This window comes from Protopterus annectens, chromosome 4.part0 (assembly GCF_019279795.1).
Source record: "Protopterus annectens isolate FY-2018-M chromosome 4.part0, PAN1.0, whole genome shotgun sequence".
Lineage (NCBI taxonomy): Eukaryota > Metazoa > Chordata > Ceratodontiformes > Protopteridae > Protopterus > Protopterus annectens.
The window spans coordinates 827,737,805-827,755,901 of record NC_056733.1 but is presented as its reverse complement, the minus strand read 5'-3'; the positions used below and the strand labels follow the sequence as shown (position 1 = coordinate 827,755,901).

Sequence of the window (18,097 nt, the reverse complement as noted above, 5' to 3'; positions counted from 1 at the left end):
TCTTTTCAGAAACTCTTCATTCCATGAGGGAGCATTTTAAGTGGGAAGGTCAGGACTTCTCTGATTCCAGGAAAAGACTTAGGGAATTTTGTTTTACCCCAGCATAGGCCTTTGGCTATACCTCCTGTTTTGGATGTAGTGGAAGATGTTTTACAGAGGCTTCTCTTAATCCTGATTCTTTGCCTCCTGCTCCTGTTAAACCGGATAGGTATTACAGGGTGCCTGAAGTTCATAAGTATCTTTTAAGAGTCCTAGGGCAGACCCAGAAACTGTTAGCCAGGGGCCTAAAGGTGTTAAGGCTTCTGTTGTCAAGAATCCGGTTCCTGCAGATAAAGAAGCCAGGGCCTTGGATAGATGGGGAAAGAAAGTTTATACTTCTTCCACTCTAGCTATGAGGGCTTTGAATTGCCAGTTTCACATGTTAAAATACCAAAACTATCTCCTTTCACAGTTGAAGTCTAAGGTTGATGCTCTGGCGGAAGGTATTGATTGTAAAGAGTTACAAGATTTAGTACATGTTTCTGAACAGGTGGGTAAGCATTCTTTGCAATGTGGTTTTGATGCTGTACAGGCCTCGTCTAGGGTGGCTGCCACTGGGTCAGTTCTTCGCAGGCACGCCTGGCTGAGGGATCAAAATTTATCTGACCATGTTAAAACAAGGAATGTTAAGTTGTCAATCTCGCCTTCATTCTTGCTGGATGGGTTCAGAGCCGATCCTCGGCTCCGACTCGGCACTTGCTTTAGCTCGAGAACTCCTTTTACCAGCTCGAGGCAACCCTATATCCCATGATGCAAGGCGGAACTACCTCAGATCTCGTTTGCCGCTTAGCGAAAGAGGTCTCCTTTGCCAGCTGAGGTAAGTTTTTTTTTTTTTTTTTTTTCTTGTTAAAGAAGAAAAAGTTTTGTTAGGGGTTTAATTTTCCCTTCAGTGTTAGGTTAGCCTGTATTTAGTACAGCCCACCCTATTCCCTTCCTTTTAAACTTTTAAAATAGTTTTTTCAGTTTAAAATTTTTAGTCAGGCCTAGTTCCCCAAATTATTCCCTTCCTGTGTGTCTGTGTAGGGATTAAGTTGTGTGTTTGTGGGGACTGTTTGTGTATATCCTTTTAGGATGTCTAGGGAAGGCAAGGTCTCAGGCTTCAAGAAGTGTGACCAGTGCTGTCAGAAAATGTCCCTGACAGACGGTCACACTTCTTGTGTGTATTGCCTGGGGCCTTTGCACCTGCAGGACTCCTGTGCGTTGTATCATGCCTTTAGCCAGAGAGTCCTGCAGGAAAGGAGGAACAAATTGATCCTCCGAGGTTTATTAAAACCTGAAGGTTCTCCTCCTAAGCCAGGGGCAGGAAGACCTCTTAAGCCACCGAAGGCTCAGGCTACAGTGTCCAAGCCTCCTCCGGTGGCTCCGGCTCCGTCGGGCCGACATCGGCTGGGGCCCATACTTCTTCTGCAAGAGTAGTGGGTAGGGTGCCGGCCGGCCCCGATCCCCTGACTACTGTTGCCTTGTCGGCTCGGGCTGGAGCCGACACTTTATCAGCATCGGAGCGAGATCCTCGGCTCCATCTGGGGTTCAAGGGACTTCGGCTCCGATGGCTCCGGCCCGTAAGAGATCCCGGTCCCTTCGATACTAAGTATTCACTCGGCTCCGGGTCTCCTCTTTTGTCAGAGCGGAGCCATCGGAGCCGATCTTGAGATCTTCCAGGCTGTCTGACCACGATGGAGAGGGTGGTAAGCAGGCTGTTGAAATCTCAGGCACTGGCCCCAATGATCCGGCGCCCGTCTCAACAGACTTGGCTATAGCCCGATTCTTGAGATTCCTCCTCCGACTCCACACCAGAGTTCGGAGCCGGAGCTTCTTGGGACAGCGACTGTTTCGATGCCGGAGCCGATACATCCTTCGGCTCCGTCATCCTCAGCTCCGATCTCCTCCTTGAGACCTTCCTTGGAGGGATCCGTCGCCGGTTTCCACTGTCGGCTCGAGGGGCTAGTGGCATCGGACCCTTGTCCGACCCGCCTCCCTCTCGGGCTTCTGCTTTGGTAAGCTCGGCCCGACATCGGCCTCGGAGCCTCTCTCTCCTTGGAGCCGACCATTCCTGTTTCTTCGAGCGGGTGTGTTCAGGTCTCCCGGGAGAGGAGCCTTTGAGGTGATGAGGAGTGTCCTGGCCTCTGAGCCTGGTCAACGGTCTATCCCTCTAGCTCCTCCCTCATCAGTGCCTGCAGATGCCTCTTGCCAGCCTCTTGCTCTCAGGCCAAGGGATCCATCGCCCCAGGTTTCCCCACTGGGAATTTCCTCCTCTTCCGAGGTTTCTCCTGACCCTGCAGGGGAACCCCTCGGAAGAGGACGGTAAGAGGAAACACACAGACTCCCTGAGTCTACTACATCTGATACCGACTTAGATGAGTCGGAGGGTTCCCCACGGTCCCCCTCTGAGGATGTCTCATTTTCAGACATCCTTGAGCTCCTCAAACAGAGGGGGAATTGGCCCTCCATTGACCCCTCCGAGGATGAGTCGGTATACCTGGAGGCTTTTGGATCCCGACCCTCCACCTCCTGGGTGTCTCCGCCTTTCGACCCACTCATGCAGGTAGTGGCTCGAAAGGCGTGGGCGGCTCCAGATTCTGTGGAACCTGTCCCCAGGAGACCATCCAAGTTCATCACAGCCCCTTCGGACAAACAGTTCCTGTCCAAAGGTGTCTCTGTGGATGCTATGGTGGTGGCGGCCACTAAGAAGGAACTGGCGGATCCTTCAGTACCTGTCCATCCTCCTAATAAGGATTCTAGGACCATGGACAGGTATGGAAAGCGGATGTTTTCTTCAGCGACCTTTGCTATGCGTTCGCTGAATTACCTTTGTCACTTCACCAGGCTTCAATGAGATATTCTCAAGGAACTGGGAGAAGTAGTCCAGGATCCTTCAGCTGCTGGGGCTCAGGAAAAGATTGCCTCTCAGCTTGCTATCCTGAATTCTATATCTAACTCCTCCATGCGGCTCATATCTTATGCAGCCGATGGAGCAGCAGGGCAAGGCACAGGTGTTGCTCTTAGACGCCAAGCCTGGATGCGGCTGTGTAATTTTGCGGACCCCTTTAAGGCGTCCTTCACCAACACCCCCTTTGACGGTTCGGCTTTGTTCGGACCTCAGGTGAAGGATACTTTGACCAGATGTGAACAGGACGGTAAAACTCTTTCTGCCGTTGGAGTCCAGTTTTCCACTCCTTCTAGACCATATCCCAAGGGTCAGAAGGGGGGGAAGATGTGGTTCCGTAAAGCCCAAGGAGCTACACCGGACACACGTGGTCAGTTTACCCCCAGGGGCAGAGGGGGTAACAATAATAGACGCCGCCCTAGAGGCAGGGGGGGTCCGCAGAACCAGGGCAACAGGGAGTCTCTTCCCGAGAAGCCTTTTCAGCATCCCTGAGGTGTTGCCCGACTGTCCACCCTTGGAGGCAGTCGGGGGAAGAATTTCGCTGTACCCAGTAGCCTGGCAATCCCTATCACAAGAGAAGTGGGTACAGTTGATCATATCCGAGGGTTACAAAATCCCCTTCGAAAGGTTTCCCGTACCTCTACAATCCCTTCCAGACATCTCACCCGGTCAAAGGGATTTGGCAAGACAGGAAGTTTCAAAACTCCTGGAAAAAAGAGCCATCCAAACAGTGCCGGCAGACCAAGTAGGATCCGGCTTCTACTCAAGATTCTTTTGGTCCCCAAAAGGACGGGAGATTGGAGACCGATACTAGACCTAAGCAGACTAAACAAGTCTATCAAAAGGCAAGATTCGGATGGTCACGCTGCAATCCATTCTGCCCTTTCTGGGCAAGGACAACTGGATGTGCTCGATAGACCTTCAGGATGCGTACTATCACATAAAGATTCACAGACGCTCCAGAAGGTTTCTCCGCTTTCGGCTGGGAGCCAGTCATTACCAATTCAGAGCACTGCCCTTTGGCCTCACTTCAGCCCCCAGAGTGTTCACCAAATGCATGGCAGTGGTCACAGCTCACCTGAGACGTCGAGGATTCCAGGTGTTTCCTTATTTGGACGACTGGCTCCTCTCCGCCACCTCCAAGCATCAGCTTCTTCGGTCCAGAGACTACACCCTACAGCTTTGCAAGAGTCTAGGAATTTCGGTAAATTTCGAAAAATCCTCTTTGCTGCCTTGCCAATCTGTCACCTTTATAGGCGCAGAGTTAGATACCGTCAAAATGTTAGCCAGGCTAACAGATCAAAGGATTCTGGACATCCAGAAATTTGTTCAGCTTCTGTTACAAAGCAACAAGGTCAAAGCCAGGTTTGTCTTGAAAGTTCTAGGCCTAATGGCTGCAGCCATTGTTCTTCTTCCACTGGCTCGCTTCCACATGCGTCTCCTGCAGTGGATGTTGTTCACGCAGTGGTCGTACCACGATCTGCCCATGAGACACGAGATCTTAGTGACACAGTCTTGCAGGGCTCATCTACGATGGTGGATATCTTCCCCTCTTCTTCATCAGGGCCGACCCTTTGTTCCCCTCCTCCAGTTGCCACAGTCACCACGGATGCCTCTCTGATCGGGTGGGGGCATTATCAGGGCAGGATGGTCCACGGACGTGGCAACCCATAGAATACCACCTGCACATAAATGTCCTGGAGATGAGAGCAGTGCTTTTAACGTTGCAAGCCCTCGGCGACTTTCTTCCCACAGGGACTATTGCAGTACAGACGGACAACATGTCCGTGGTCTGGTACATCAACAAACAGGGCGGAACCAGGTCCTATCCCTTATGTCGAGAAGCTCTCAGACTTTGGCAATGGGCGATCTCTTCTCAGCGGTTTCTGATAGCAACGCACATCCCCGGCAGGTCCAACCTATTGGCGGACAGGCTGAGCAGATCTATTCTGATGCCTCACGAGTGGTCTCTCAATCAGTCTGTAGTGGATCAGATATTTCTGAAGTGGGGCACCCCTTGTTGCGATCTTTTCGCTAGCCCTCAAAACAGCAAGTGCCCAGATTACTTCACACTATTTCCTCTTCCAGGCCAACCCTTGAGAAACTCTCTAACCCAGGATTGGCCTCGGGGACTTCTTTATGCTTTTCCTCCCTTTCCATTGATTCCACAAGTCATTCAGAAAGCCACCGTTTTGAGAGCCAAATTGATCCTCATTGCTCCATATTGGCCTCGACAAATTTGGTTTCCGTCTCTACATCATCACCTTCTGGTGCAGCCCTGGCATCTGGACCCAGTTCCGGATCTTTTGATCCACCAGTCGGGTCAGCAGCACCGGGCCATTCATTCTCTCAACCTCACTGCTTGGTTGCTCCACTTCCTTCCCTAGCCAGGCTACCAATGATTTCTGACTCAGTCAGAGACATTTTAGTGTCTTCTTTAAAGTCGTTCACTAGAACTGTTTATGCTAGCAAGTGGCGGCGTTTTTTTATTTGGGCAAACGCCAGAAATACTGACCCTTTCATCGCACCTATACATTCTGTTTTGGATGTCCTGGCGGAGGTCTTTCATACGGGATCTTCATCATCTACAGTCAAAGTACAACTGGCTGCTATTTCCAAATTTCATGTTGGCTTGCAGGACAATAACATCATGTCTCATAGGTTATGCAAAGCCTTTTTAAGAGGAGTTTTTCTCCTAAAACCGCCTGTGAAACATCCTCCTCGCAATGGGATCTAAACTTAATGTTAGCATCCCTAATTCTACCTCCTTTCGAACCGTCTGCTACGTGTTCTTTAAAGTTGTTGACGTGGAAAACTATATTTTTGCTGGCTGTTACTTCTGCAAGAAGAGTTTCTGAGATTCAGGCCCTCTGTATTCGTTCACCTTATCTGGTGTTTCATAAGGATAGGGTTTCGCTCAGAACTAACCCATCCTTTCTTCCCAAGGTTGTATCTCAAGCCAATATTAACCAATCTATTGATCTACCAGTTTTCTTTCCTAACTATTCTGACAGAGCTGAACAGAAGCTGCATTTTTGGATGTTCATCGTCAGCTCAGGTACTACTTACATAGGACTAAACAAATTAGAAAATCAGACCAATTGTTTGTCTCCTATGCAGAAAACAGGTTAGGTCTTCCAGTATCTAAAGTGACCTTATCTAGATGGTTGACTTCCACCATTTCCTATGTGTACTCTCTAAGGGGCAAACAACTATCTTCTAAGCCAAAAGCACATTCGACCAGGAGTCTATCCACTTCTGTAGCCTTTCAGGATAGACTTCCCATTGACACTATTTGTGCAGCAGCTACTTGGCCACGCCTCATACCTTTGTGTCTCATTACAAGTTGGATTTGGCCTCCAGAGATAGGGCCAGTTTTGGTTCCACTGTTCTCAAGAGTCTGTTCCATTGAGCCACCCGGGATACAGGTGCTAGGGGCGGTCCCATCCAGCAAGAATGAAGGCGAGATTGACAACTTAACATTTAGAAGTTATGTACCTACCATAACGTTCCATGTTAGTTGTCTTCTCTCGCCTTCTTTCTTGCGTCCCTCCCTCCTTCCCGCTGGCCTGGACAGATCTTGGAGAGTTCCTATTAGATTGCTTCCTCTGGAGCATTGTTATGAGGACTTCTTTTAGGAACCATGGTTCCTAATTTTATTAGGATAAGTCTTTAGCAGGGTTAGTTATCTGCCAAACGAGATCTGAGGTAGTTCCGCCTTGCATCATGGGATATAGGGTTGCCTCGAGCTGGTAAAAGGAGTTCTCGAGCTAAAGCAAGTGCCGAGTCGGAGCCGAGGATCGGCTCCGAACCCATCCAGCAAGAAAGAAGGCGAGAGAAGACAACTAACATGGAACGTTATGGTAGGTACATAACTTCTAATTTTAGATGCTCCTTTACAATCTGACGTGTTGTTTGGTTCTCCTGTTGAGGCAGTTTTAAAGAAAATGGAAGACAAGGCTAAGTCTATGCAGACTGTTAAAGATTTTTTGCAGGTTCAGCCTCCAAAGTTTAGTAGAAATTGGCCTGCTAAAGGGTGGACGTATCCTTCTTATGATTCCCAGTCTAGGGGTAGATCTAGACGTGGTAGGAGCAGAGCTCAGGGCTCTTTCAGGCCTAGAACAGGGAGTTCTCCTGCACAGTCTTCAGGTGAGGGCAGGGGTCAGTCCTTTCGTAAACAGACCCAATGACCTACCTTTTCAGCTGCCAGAGCCTTCTCGTCTGGCAGCACCTTTGGGAGGAAGGTTGGCACTTTTCAAAGAAAATTGGAGTTTAATTACCCAAGACAGATGGGTATTGGATATCATACACCAAGGTTACAGGTTTTATTTCCATACCTTGCCTCCTTTCAGAGGCATGCCAGACGTTCCTCCTCAACAAAGAATAGAGGCTCACAAGCAAATTTCTCTGTTACTTCAACTAGGGCCATACAGCCGGTCCCTATGCCAGAAGTGGGCCTAGGATTTTATTCTCGCCTGTTCCTAGTACCAAAGAAGGGGAACACGTGGAGACCAATTTTGGATTTATCTATCCTCAACACTTATCTGGACATTCCCAAGTTCAAAATGTTGACGTTACAACAGCTTTTACCTCTGCTGGGCAAAGATCATTGGATGGTAACTTTGGATCTCAAGGAGGCTTACCTTCATGTTCCTATCAGACTAAGTTGCAGGAAGTATCTGTGTTTTCGAGCTGGGACTTCTCACTATCAGTTCTCTGCATTGCCCTTTGGCTTATATACTGCGCCCAGAGTGTTCACGAAAGTTCTGGCTCCAGTGATAGCTTTCTTCAGGTTAAAAGGAATACAGATCTATCCTTATTTGGACGACTGCCTGATTCTGGCTCAAGGAAGGGAAGAGCTTCTTCATCATTTGGAATATGTGATAGCAGTGCTAAGATGCCTGGGGTATTCTGTGAACGAAATAAAGTCCAGTCTAGTACCCTCTCAGGACATGTGCTTTCTGGGTGTAAGACTGAATACAGCATCCCAGATGGCCTTTTTAACCCCGGACAAACAAAAGAGTCTTACCCTTTACTTCCATCAACTATCTCATCAGTCCGGGCTGACTGCAAGGACAGTCCTTCAAGCCTTAGGGTTCATGGCATCTTGTATTCTGGTGCTTCCCAATGCCAAACTGCATATGAGGAAGCTGCAATGGTATCTCAAAAGTGTATGGACACAGCACTGCCAGGATCTGGACACTGTCATTCAAATAATACCTTGCATTCAAAAGGAATTTTTGTGGTGGGCTCAGGAATGTCACCTAAACAAGGGACTCTCTGTGACCCGGCCAGAGGCGAGTCAGATTTTAACAACAGATGCCTCAGACAAAGCTTGGGGAGTTCATCTAAATGGAAAGTGGATACAAGACAAGTGGCCTGCCAGACTACAACATCTACATATCAACCTGAAGGAGATGTTAGCAGTCCAGTTTGCATTAATAGCTTTCAAGGATTTACTTCTTCCAGGGCAGGTGTTGATTCTAACAGACAACACAACTGTCATGTGGTACATCAACAAGCAAGGGGAACACATTCTTATCCTCTATGCAGGCAAGCAATGATTTTGTGGGAGACTGCTCTCAGTTTACAGCTCAATCTTCAGGCAAGGTTTCTGCCAGGAGCACAGAACTCCTTAGCAGATGTGTTGAGCAGACAAATTATGGATCCCCACGAGTGGAAATTGGATCCTCATGTATTTCAGAAATTGACAGTGTCATGGGAACTCCAGACATAGATCTGTTCGCTTCTCCACTAAACCATCAGCTGCCAAAGTTTTGCACTAAAAGGTTTCATCCCACAGCTTGGAAAGTGGATGCTCTTTCTTTCAATTGGAGCAATCTTCATGTGTATGCCTTTCCACCTCTGCCTCTCCTCCCAAAGGTACTTCTAAAGGTCAGACAGGACAAGCCAAGGATGATTTTAATAGCTCCAGATTGGCCTCGACAGCACTGGTACCCATTACTGAGAAGTCTGGTACGGAAGCCTCCATGGCCTTTGCCTTCGACTCCACACCTGTTGTCACAGGAGGACAGCCATTTGCTCAGTGTCAAACTTCACTCTCTTCACCTAACAGCCTGGCATATTCTGTTTTGAACCATAGAGGGTCTCAACTTCCACAACAAGTTTTGAATGTGATTTTGGAAGCTAGAAGGCCTAGTACAAGGAAAGTGTACGCAGATAAATGGAAGAGATTTTTATTTTGGAGTGCAGCAAAGGATTTTGATGTTTCTGAGCCTAATTTAAGTGTGGCTCTTCAATATCTTACTGAGTTACTGGACAAAGGTTTGTTCTTCTCTTCTATTAAGGTTCATGCTGCAGCAATTTCAGCTCACTATGAATGTGACCCTCCATTGTTTTCTCATCCTTTGTTCAAGCAATTTCTTAGAGGGGCAAAGAATATCAGACCCCCACGTAGAGCTCCTACTCCTGCTTGGGATCTCAATTTTGTGTTGGAGAAACTCACTCTACAACCTTTTGAGCCTGCAGCTACTTCTGAGTTGAAATATGTATCATGGAAGACTGCCTTTTTGTTGGCCATTACCTCTGCAAGAAGGGTTTCTGAATTACAGGCCCTTATGGCGGTTGAGCCTTTCTTGATTTTCCATAAGGATAGGGTATCTTTGCACTAATCCTTCCTTTATGCCTAAGGTGGTTTCAAGTGTGGCTTTAAACCAAACTATTCATTTGCCTACTTTTTATGCAAATCCCCAAAATAAAGGGGAAAAGATTTTGCACACTTTAGATGTACACAGGCAGTTGCGATATTATTTGGACAGAACTAAAGGGTTCAGGCAGTCTCAGCAGTTGTTTGTTTCTTTTGCTTTGAGTTCTCAGGGCAAGCCTGTGTCAAAACAAACTATTTCTAAGTGGATTGGGTTTTGCATTGCTTTCTGTTATTCCCATCATGGCAAGGAGATTCCAGCTGGAATTAGGCCTCATTCCACTAGGGCTACTGCCACTTCGACAGCCTTTTTGAGGGAAGTGGCAACCAAGGATATTTTGGAGGCAGCTACTTGGAGTTCAGTGCATACTTTTTCTAGGCATTATCACCTGCCACTTTACTCTAAATCCAGGGCTGGTTTTGCCACTGCTGTTTTGCAGGGCATTTTGGCAGCTCCTGCTTCCTTGTAGTTTGGCCATCCTCCCTTACCTCTGCTTTGGGATTCTACCCAAGTGTAAGGACTGCAGCAATGTGAGATGAAGAACATAGTACAGTTTTGTACCTACCATAAATGTAGATGTTCAAGATCCACATTGCTGCAGTCCAATTTACCTCCCTCCTTCCCTCTGTAGTTAGAGGTGGTTGTGTGGGTTGGGTTGTAAATATTGTGTATATTGTATATATTGTACATATAATTAGTGCAAGGGTGGTTGGTTGTTTGTTTGCTGTCTTTTGGTTTTGACCTTTATTTTTAGGGTCTTCTGACATCTGGGGCAAGAAAAGACTGGGGATATGACGTCGGTCATGCGCATTTGTACCCTGACGTCCTGATGTCAGTCAAATGCGCCTTGACCGACGTCAGCCTTATACTTTGATATTCGGGCCGACCGAGGACAGCGGACTACCCAAGTGTAAGGGCTGCAGCAATGTGGATCTTCGAACATCTACATTTATGGTAGGTACAAAACTGTACTTTCTGAGTTGTCAGACCACCAGGAGGAGGCTTTTTCGCCCTATGAGGATTCTGATGCTGAAGAATCTATCCCTTCGGCCTCCCCTCCTGAAGAGTTTTCCTTTGGTGAGACTCTACACTCCATGAGAGAGCATTTTCAATGGCAAGGTCAGGAATTCTCTGATTCTAGAAAAAGATTAAGGACCTTTTTACATTTGCCTCAGCATAGGCCCTTAGCTATACCTCCTGTTTTGAATGTAATTGATGATGTGTACAATGATGTCAGTACAGCCCCTGATACTCTCCCCCCGGCCCCTGCCAAACCTGATAGATACTACAGGGTCCCGGATTCTCATTTCCATCTGTATAAAGCCCATTCTGCAGACCCAGAAACTATTACTCTGGGCCCTAAAGGGGTTGCGGCTGCCACTGCCAAAAATCCTCTACCTTCTGAAAGAGAGTCTAGAGCTTTAGAGAGATGGGGAAAGAAGGTATATACTTCTGCAACTCTTTCAGTCAGGGCACTAAATTGTCAATTTCATATGATACAGTATCAAGAGTATTTGTTAGATGAACTGAACAAGAAGCTTTCTTCTCCTGAGCCCCTTGACCGTAAATCCCTTCAGGATTTGGTACACAACTCACAGCAGGTTAGTAATCATTTCTTAAAGTGTGGTTATGATGCATTGGAGGCTTCATTTAGGTCAGCTATGACTGGGGCAGTTATTCATAGGCATGCCTGGCTGAAGGAACAATCTTTGCCAGACCATGTTAAAACTAAACTCCTGGATGCTTCAATGGAGAAACAAAATTTATTTGGCTCCTCTGCTCAGGAGGTCTTAAAAAAGTATGAAGAAAAGGCAAAATCTGTGCAAACAGTTAAGGATTTCCTACAAGTACAACCACCGAGATTCAGCAGAAACTGGCCTACTAAGAATTGGTCCTTTCCAGACTCGGACAGAGCCCAGAGAGGCAGGAACAGACGCCCCAGAGGCAGAGGCCAATCTAGGGGCTCTTACAGAGGCCGTCAGTGGCAGCCTGCCAACCAGAGAGGTTGTGCAACAGCAGCAACAACAACTACTACCCCAGGACAGGCTCAATGACTTTACTCTGAATCCGCCCACCAGGGCTCAACTAGAATCACCCTTGGGCGGAAAGCTTGCTTTATTCTCAAGAAATTGGCATTATGTTACAAGGGACACATGGACACTGCAAATAATAGACAAAGGATACAGGTTCCACTTCCACACTTTGCCAAAAAGAAACGGAATGCCAAACCTACCACCAAATCAGAGGACAGAGGCTTTAAAGCAGATCAACAACTTGCTTCAAATAACAGCTATAGAAAAGGTGCCACTTTCAGAACAAGGCCAAGGATTTTACTCCAGACTATTCCTTGTACCAAGAAAAGAAAATCAATGGAGGCCTATTCTCGATCTGTCCGCACTGAATACTTACCTCATTGTGCCAAAATTCAAGATGCTGACCCTACAGCAACTTCTTCCCATGTTGGGCAAGGAGTCTTGGCTGGTGACTCTAGATCTCAAGGAGGCATACCTGCACGTCCCTATTTGACCAAACTGCAGAAGACACCTCAGATTTCTTGCAGGATCAGAGCATTATCAATTCTCAGCATTGCCCTTTGGCTTATCTACTGTGCCCAGAGTATTCACGAAATGCCTGGCATCAGTAATTGCACACTGCAGACTTCAGGGGATTCAAATCTACCCTTATCTGGACGACTGCCTTATACAAGCGGACAACAAGGTAAATTTGATAAAAGACTTTGCCTATGCCATCTGCCTACTACAGGCATTGGGATACACGGTCAACATCCAAAAATCAAGACTGGTTCCATCCCAAAGGATAACCTTTCTGGGTGCGGATCTAGACACAACCACCCAAATGGCCTTACTCACAGAAGAAAAACAAAAACAACTTCCGGATTACTTCATGAATCTGACAAGACAAGCTCAGCTTACTACAAGGAAAATCCTGCAGGCCCTGGGTTACATGGCATCCTGCATTATTCTGATACCACAGGCCAGGCTGCATATGAGAAAATTACAATGGTATCTAAGGAGTGTATGGTCTCAGCACAATCACAGTTTGGAAACCTTGATACCAATCATTCCTTGCCTTCAAAAGGAATTCCTGTGGTGGGCTCAGGCCTGCCAGTCCAACGGAGGGTTGCCTTTCAACAAACCAAAAACAAAACAAACCATCACCACGGACGCTTCAGACCGAGGATGGGGAGCACACATGGAGGGCAAATGTATCCAAGGCCTATGGTCTCAAGGACAGCTACACATGCACATAAACCAAAAGGAAATGCTGGCAGTGATGCATGCAATCGAGGCTTTCAAACCCTTTCTCCATCAAGGCCACCTGTTAATAAGGACAGACAACACCACGGTCATGTGGTACATAAACAAGCAGGGAGGCACACACTCCTACCCTCTATGCCGGCTGGCTATGAATCTATGGGAGCTATGCCTGAAACTCAATATCCAACTGCAGTCCCAGTTCGTGCCAGGAAAGGAAAATACACTGGCAGACAGCTTAAGCAGAACTACCATGGATGCACACGAATGGATGCTGCACCCAGACATCTTCCAACTCATAACAAAGGCATGGGGAACGCCGGAGATAGATCTGTTCGCCTGCCCCCTCAACCATCAACTGAAGACATTCTGCTCAAGGACATACCACCCACAAGCATGGAGGGTGGACTCTCTCTCTTTCAGCTGGAAAGCTCTAAAAGTATAGGCCTTCCCACCTCTTCCTTTAATGTACAAGGTTCTACTGAAGATCAGGGAGGAACAGCCAAGAGTGATTCTGATAGCTCCAGACTGGCCAAGGCAACACTGGTATCCACTATTGAGGAGCATGTCACAGGCAAAACCATGGCCTCTCTCCCTATGGCCTCTTCTTCTGACGCAGAACAATTTCAAGATCATGCATCCCAACTTAAAAACATTGCAGCTAACTGCCTGGAAAATCCCTTAAATCCAAAACAAAATGTTTTATCACAGAGAGTGAAGGACATTATCATGGAAGCTCGCCGGCCTTCCACAAGGAAGACATACTCAGCTAAATGGAAAAGATTTTTCATTTGGAACACATCAGAAGGCTTAGATGTGACAGTGGCAAGCATGACACATATTCTGGAATACTTAGCAGAACTGTTCCACAATGGCCTTTCCTATTCTTCCATTAAGATTCATGCCTCAGCAATTTCAGCAGAATACAATGTGGATCCACCTATCTTCTCACACCCTCTCCTCAAGCAATTTCTGAGAGGGATCAAAAATATCAAGCCTCCAAGAAAACCCCCTTTACCTGCTTGGGATCTCAACTTTGTCTTGGAGAAACTAACACTTCCTCCCTTTGAACCAGCAGCATCAGCGGATCTACAGTTTCTGTCTTGGAAAACTGCATTCCTTCTGGCAATAACTTCAGCAAGAAGAGTATCTGAGTTACAAGCATTAATGGCAGTACAGCCATTTCTTATCTTCCATCAGGACAGAATTACACTAAGAACTAATCCTACTTTTATGCCAAAGGTGGTATCTAGGGTATCCTTGAACCAAGCTATTCACTTGCCTACGTTCTTCCCAAATCCACAGAATAGAAGGAAAAACTTCTGCACACCCTGGATATACACAGACAACTACGCTACTACTTGGACAGAACTAAAAGTAGCAGAAAAACTGACCAACTATTTGTAGCATATGCTGCTGGGGTGCAAGGAAAAGCAATTTCCAAACAGACAATTTCAAAATGGATAGGAAATTGCATTCGATTTTGTTACTCCTTTCATGGAAAGTCAGTTCCTACAAACATCAGGCCTCATTCCACAAGGGCCACGGCCACCACTACAGCCTTCCTACGAGGGGTGGCTACCAAGGACATTTTAGAAGCTGCTACTTGGAGCTCCGTGCATACATTTACCAAACATTACAATCTACCTTTATACTCCAGATCCAGAGCAGGCTTTGCTACTGCAGTCCTGCAGGGGATCTTAACTACACCATTTTTTTCTTAGTACCTCCTCCCCCAGATTAGCTATGGTATTCTACCCATATGTTATGACTGCAGATGCATCCTTGAAGGACATAGTACAGTTTTGTACCTACCATAAATGTAGATGTCCGATAGGTATGCATCTGCAGTCAGGTTTACCCTCCCTTCTACCCCTCTGTGGTATTCCTAGGGTGTTTACCCCTCTTTCAGCTAACTGGGGGAATCTATTATGGTGTATTTGTTTGTATATACATGTATATATATATATATATATATAATTTTGCAAATGTTTGGAATTCTATTGCATTTATCCAAATTTAGCCTTCCTAGAGGGCATCTGGCATCTGGGGCAAGAAAAACTGAGGAAAATGGCGTCGGCTGATGCTTTTATACCCCAGACGCTCTGACATCGGGGAAGGTGCGACATCAGCCGAGGCCAGACCCAGACTTTGGAATCCGGCCGACCGAAGGGCTGCCTGAGGCAGGACAACCCATATGTTATGACTGCAGATGCATACCTATCGGACATCTACATTTATGGTAGGTACAAAACTGTACTTTAAGTGACTTGTTCAGTATCATACAGAAGGCAAATGGAGGCTAGGTGAATCAGATTTTAACAGGATGTAGTGTTCTTTATAATCAAATATGTAACTGTCTAGTATATATTTATAGTGTAAAATGTTCCTGTTAGGATGGCTAGAAACTTTCCATTTGTCAAACTGTTAATGGCTGTAGTAATATGCTACAATGAGGATAGTTATTTCACAGGCTAATATATCCATGCCTGTTTAACAACACATCACTGTGAAACAAAACTGCAGATTGAGAAGACGACACATTTGTGACATAGGCAAACTTAACATTTATATAAAAGCATTTAAACCATATTAAGTTCAGATTTACAAATTTTATGCATCACATATATTGTTTTACACCATATAATCAAAGCAACATTGCATAAATCGTTCATTTTGTGCCTTCTCTTAAACCTCATTCCTCCTCCAAAACATTGTTCTCCATGTATTCTCACAATTTCCATTTTTTTCTATGTAATTTTACCTCTGTCCTTTTCTAAAGATCCCTCTTCCTGTTCCTTTATCTCTTTTACAGTATTCAGTACTTCAAATATAGTATGTTTATATTTTGATTTCCATTTTCTAGTAATTGCTGTTTTGGCAGCCACCAGAATTAAACTTAACAAGGCCTTACTATATATCTAGGCATTCAGATCTCAGCTCACAAAAATCATTTCCTTGTTTGCACTCATGTTCTCGCCCATTATTCCTGACTGTATTTTGTAGGGAATTTTTAAAGTCTGCCAACTCATTACATTCCCGAGAACATAAGCTCCCAGGTACCTCTTTCATCTTAGTTGCACCTCCAACAGTTGTCACCTACTTGAGGGAAAACGTGGAGTCTGCTTGGGTTATAAAAGTATCAGTGCAAACACTTCAGGCATAAATCATGAAGTTTCTAGATTTTGTCGCTATTTGGGAGCATTCCCTGTATAAATCCATCCCATTGTTTCTTTGTCAATTGCTTATCTGATCTTTTTTCTCAATCTTTTCTGACTTCCTGTGATTGGTTCTTATAGTTATTTTGCTGTATTTTATATGCCCTACTAATTTTATCCCTTTTTTTAACAGCAGCTGCTGTATGAACTATGGGCCTGTATGAAGCTGGATCTGATGGGTCTTTACCGTCTTTAGGTATTACACCAGCTGCAGCTTTTTTCCAGGATGTTGGTGCCTCCCCTCTTTTTAAAATACTGTTAAACAAAACCTTCCAGCTCTTTATTGTGAAAAAAGAAGCATCTTTAACTAATGTGTCATGGTGCCTGGAAACAGCATATTTAGATTTCTACAAATATAAGGAGGCATGTAGCTAGTGTAATGCTAACAGAAAGGAACAGTAGTAGGGAAAATGAGGCAGAGAGCAGCTACTGGGAAGTTCAGGAGGCAGGAAGTATAATAGGGAAAGGTTAAAGGAAGAGCTGTGTATACTTTTATTTTTTGGGGGGGGGGGGCTATCCCAGTTTGATGAGGCTGATAAATTCATGATTAGATTTCTGCTATATGAGATTTTGAAGGTCACCTCCTGAACTGGTGGGTATGTAAGACAGAAAGGTGATTTTCATGAAAGGGAAGCTCTCTTGTTGAAAGTGTAAACACAGCAGGTGTGGACCCAGTTTAATAACAGATCATAAGTGTGGTGCATGTTTTTGATGGGGAAGGGGCTCAAAATGGAGATGCAGTTACTTAGAGTGATGACATGCAGTGGGACACAGTAGCTGGCATTGTAATCCTTGTTGGTTTGCTGAAAACTAATACCTCCCACTTTGTTTCAGTGACTTCTATTGTATAAATCTTGGTCTATGACCAGTAGTAACAGTAGCAGGAAACAATTGATGTTTTTTTTTCTTTTTAGGTGATTTGCTGACAGTGGCATGTCACATAAATATAAAACATGCTCCTGTAGTGGACATATAAGACATTGGTGACCATTCCTTCATTGTTAGTTTGGGAGGATCAGCATTTTATTCAGCTCTAAAATGAACAAATAATGCGCATTTAGTGAATGCTGTGTTGTATTAGACTGAATAATATTACTTGTGGGAAGACAACCCTGTTTTGACTTCCCACACAGGAAAATGTACAGCTTATTTAACAAAGTCCATGATGCCGGCATCTCAGAGGGGTACACATTCTTCCGAGATGCCATATTCAGATTATTAAATTGGATTCTTAATGGTTGGTGCTAGATTGCTGTCTTTTTAAGTTTTTTGGTATCAGTGTTTAGTTCTTGGTGAACTGGGTGGGAGCAGTTTACATTCTAATTCTTTCTTAATGACTACTACAGAAATATGTCATTATGACCCTAAGTCTTTTATAACCCCGCTACCTCCCATCTCATTCTCTTCTTTAACCATACTCTCTGCCCACCATAACTGTCCTTAAACGCCCATCTAGTAAATACACAGCTAAAAGTTTAGTTGTCCACCTACCAGTATATTTCCCACTCTGCTTCTTCAATCCTCCTTTCCTATGCTGTCTGCACGCTATAATTGTCCTTAAACACTCATCTTGTACATGCATAACTAAAACAAATTCTGCTCAGCCTTTTACATATCTTGTATGCATTCTAAACTATCGTCTCTTGTCCTTTAACTTTTACTGTACCACTGTGATCGTCTCCAGTAGCTGTAAAACATGGTATGTGTACATTGTTTGACTGTGCCAGTGCTAAGCAGTGTAAAGAATGTATAATCTAATCACACCTGGTAGCAGCAAGCTTACATATTCCTTCTTTGAATTACTGCTGTAGCTATCGTAAATAGTTTTGTCTGTTGTTTTATTCTTAGGCTGAACCTCAGATAGGTCCTTCCTCTCCCAGTCAACAAATTTAAATTAAATAAGTAAACCCAGTTATCCCTTCATATTCATGATCTGATTTGTCAATTCTGTCTCTAGTGGAAAAAAGATGTGTAGGCAAATGGCATAGCTGTGACCTAAAAGACATGACACTTGAC

The 18,097-nt window shown here is 45.3% G+C and overlaps 1 protein-coding gene across 1 annotated transcript in view; it reads left to right on the top strand.

The window, feature by feature from the left end:
* The window catches only part of PPIL2 (peptidylprolyl isomerase like 2), a gene marked incomplete in the record, with an annotated part of 2,081,325 nt that overhangs the window by 1,697,666 nt on the left and 365,562 nt on the right, over window positions 1-18,097 (top strand).